The following is a 3,646-nucleotide window of genomic DNA, read 5'->3' as shown; positions in this document are numbered from 1 at the left end:
GAGGGCGAGTGGGGGTTACCTTGGTGTGTGACTCCCTTGCCCTGACCCTTAGAAATGGTGATCCCTGACTGACCTCGACGCGAGTCTTGGCCGGCCAGGGTCCCGTTTCTAACACTTAGCTTACAGTGCCATCCAGCGCAAGTCGTTGAAACGACTTTAGTTGTAAAGCCCGCGTTGTAAACCTAACGCGGTGAAACCCCTGCGTTGTAAAGGTCGTCTCCCATTTAGGAAGGAAGTGGACTCTGCTTCCCTTGCACGGAGCAGACACTTTGTGACCCAGGGAAGTGCCTTGCACTATGATGTGGCCAGTGTGATCTGATGACTCCATGCCAGGAGGGGGCGCAGCATCTATTATGATGCCCTTTTGCGCCTCTCTCTGGTATCAGCCTCAAAGCGCACCATTCATAGCCCGGGCATTTTCTGTTGCCTGTATTTTTCCAAGAAAGTATAATCAACTGACATCTTTTGTCTCAATGGGACACATCTGAATTTTATGATTGAGCTAATAAAGCTAGATACGTCATGGAAACTCCATCATTAATTTAAAACTAACTTTTCTTGAGCAATATACTGCAAACCCCTCAGGTCTCATTGAAATGTAAGACAGATATTCCTTGGCATTGCAGAAAATAACATCAAAATAACCTGTTTCCTCTTTATCCAGTTTGAGTAAAATAGGGGTCTATGTTGTGGAAGCAGTTTCTTTTTATCTGTAGCTTGCAGTCCTCCTCTTTTCTCCTATCGGGTTCATAGTATGAGATTAATACTAACAGAAGAAAAAACATAAAAAGAAACATACTGTATGCACCTGTTGAGGTCTGTACCAGCGTGTGTTGAGCTACATATCAGGGTTCACATCTGGCTCGTTGGTTTAGGGGTATGATTCTCGCTTAGGGTGCGAGACGTCCCGGGTTCGAATCCTAGACGAGCTCTCTTTTACTGACACGATTTTCTTACTTTTAAACTTTTTAATTCTCCTATGTCATAGTTCTAGACTGCTGAATCAAAACAAAAACGATAGTAAAAAAATAAGAAAAACAGGGCTCGTCCGGGATTTGAACCCGGGACCTCTCGCACCCAAAGCGAGAATCATACCCCTAGACCAACGAGCCAGCTGATAGATGTGAGCGGAACAGCTTTTTAGCCCTGACTGGTGCCACGTCACCAGTGCTCATCTGGTGTACACACTGTGCCTTGCATTACACGCAGGCGCACCACCGCTGAATGCGAGGTGAGTGCCCTGCGAGCTGAGGCACATCACACGCATGTCCGACGTCATGCACATTCACTTGAGGGGCTTGGCAGGTTGCCGGCTTGGGTTAAGTTGCTCATTGGGTGCTGGTCGAGAGGTGTGTATTCAGGCATCCACTCATAAGCTAGTATGCAAATAAGCTAAAGCCTCCAAGGGGGTACTGGAGTGATCACGCTGATTGCACTGATCTGGCTCCTCACCTGGTGATCGCGGGACACAGTGGCTCCACGTGAGTTGGACACTGTGATTACCCGTACTAGGCACTAGGCCAGCCATCTGTAATGTGTCTGGTCCATGCATGCCACCATGTTGCGGCGCCTTCACCCGTATATTAAGACCCAGTGATGACATGTAGACGCAGACAGGCTGCACTGCTGTTGTTAGCCACTTCTGTGCGCTGCAGACAGGCTGCACTGCAGTCACTAACGCCCTCTGTGAGCTGCAGACAGGCTCCACTGCTGTCACTAACGCCCTCTGTGAGCTGCAGACAGGCTGCACTGCTGTCACTAACCCCCTCTGTGAGCTGAAGACAGGCTCCACTGCTGTCACTAACCCCCTCTGTGAGCTGAAGACAGGCTGCACTGCTGTCACTAACGCCCTCTGTGAGCTGAAGACAGGCTCCACTGCTGTCACTAACCCCCTCTGTGAGCTGAAGACAGGCTGCACTGCTGTCACTAACCCCCTCTGTGAGCTGAAGACAGGCTGCACTGCTGTCACTAACGCCCTCTGTGAGCTGCAGACAGGCTGCACTGCTGTCACTAACGCCCTCTGTGAGCTGAAGACAGGCTCCACTGCTGTCACTAACGCCCTCTGTGAGCTGAAGACAGGCTCCACTGCTGTCACTAACCCCCTCTGTGAGCTGCAGACAGGCTGCACTGCTGTCACTAACGCCCTCTGTGAGCTGAAGACAGGCTGCACTGCTGTCACTAACGCCCTCTGTGAGCTGAAGACAGGCTCCACTGCTGTCACTAACGCCCTCTGTGAGCTGAAGACAGGCTCCACTGCTGTCACTAACCCCCTCTGTTAGCTTCAGACAGGCTCCACTGCTGTCACTAACGCCCTCTGTGAGCTGAAGACAGGCTCCACTGCTGTCACTAACCCCCTCTGTGCGCTGCAGACAGGCTGCACTGCTGTCACTAACGCCCTCTGTGAGCTGAAGACAGGCTCCACTGCTGTCACTAACGCCCTCTGTGAGCTGAAGACAGGCTCCACTGCTGTCACTAACCCCCTCTGTGAGCTGAAGACAGGCTGCACTGCTGTCACTAACCCCCTCTGTGAGCTGAAGACAGGCTGCACTGCTGTCGCTAACGCCCTCTGTGAGCTGAAGACAGGCTCCACTGCTGTCACTAACCCCCTCTGTGCGCTGAAGACAGGCTCCACTGCTGTCACTAACCCCCTCTGTGCGCTGCAGACAGGCTGCACTGCTGTCACTAACGCCCTCTGTGAGCTGAAGACAGGCTCCACTGCTGTCACTAACCTCCTCTGTGAGCTGAAGACAGGCTGCACTGCTGTCACTAACGCCCTCTGTGAGCTGAAGACAGGCTCCACTGCTGTCACTAACGCCCTCTGTGAGCTGAAGACAGGCTCCACTGCTGTCACTAACGCCCTCTGTGAGCTGAAGACAGGCTCCACTGCTGTCACTAACGCCCTCTGTGAGCTGAAGACAGGCTGCACTGCTGTCACTAACGCCCTCTGTGAGCTGAAGACAGGCTCCACTGCTGTCACTAACGCCCTCTGTGAGCTGAAGACAGGCTCCACTGCTGTCACTAACCCCCTCTGTGCGCTGCAGACAGGCTGCACTGCTGTCACTAACGCCCTCTGTGAGCTGAAGACAGGCTCCACTGCTGTCACTAACGCCCTCTGTGAGCTGAAGACAGGCTCCACTGCTGTCACTAACCCCCTCTGTGAGCTGCAGACAGGCTGCACTGCTGTCACTAACGCCCTCTGTGAGCTGAAGACAGGCTGCACTGCTGTCACTAACGCCCTCTGTGAGCTGAAGACAGGCTCCACTGCTGTCACTAACGCCCTCTGTGAGCTGAAGACAGGCTCCACTGCTGTCACTAACCCCCTCTGTGAGCTGAAGACAGGCTGCACTGCTGTCACTAACGCCCTCTGTGAGCTGAAGACAGGCTCCACTGCTGTCACTAACCCCCTCTGTGAGCTGCAGACAGGCTCCACTGCTGTCACTAACCCCCTCTGTGAGCTGAAGACAGGCTCCACTGCTGTCACTAACGCCCTCTGTGAGCTGAAGACAGGCTCCACTGCTGTCACTAACGCCCTCTGTGAGCTGAAGACAGGCTCCACTGCTGTCACTAACCCCCTCTGTGAGCTGAAGACAGGCTGCACTGCTGTCACTAACGCCCTCTGTGAGCTGAAGACAGGCTCCACTGCTGT

At 53.4% G+C, this 3,646-nt stretch overlaps 1 non-coding gene across 1 annotated transcript; it reads right to left on the bottom strand.

The window, feature by feature from the left end:
• Positions 1-1,040: 1,040 nt before the first annotated feature.
• On the bottom strand, positions 1,041-1,112 carry TRNAP-UGG (transfer RNA proline (anticodon UGG)). Its single transcript has one exon. It is a non-coding gene; the product is annotated as a tRNA-Pro (tRNA).
• Between the last annotated feature and the right edge of the window lie 2,534 nt (positions 1,113-3,646).

The sequence above is a fragment of the Lissotriton vulgaris genome, chromosome 1_1 (genome assembly GCF_964263255.1).
Source record: "Lissotriton vulgaris chromosome 1_1, aLisVul1.2, whole genome shotgun sequence".
NCBI lineage: Eukaryota > Metazoa > Chordata > Amphibia > Caudata > Salamandridae > Lissotriton > Lissotriton vulgaris.
This window is presented reverse-complemented; position numbering and strand designations above follow the sequence as displayed.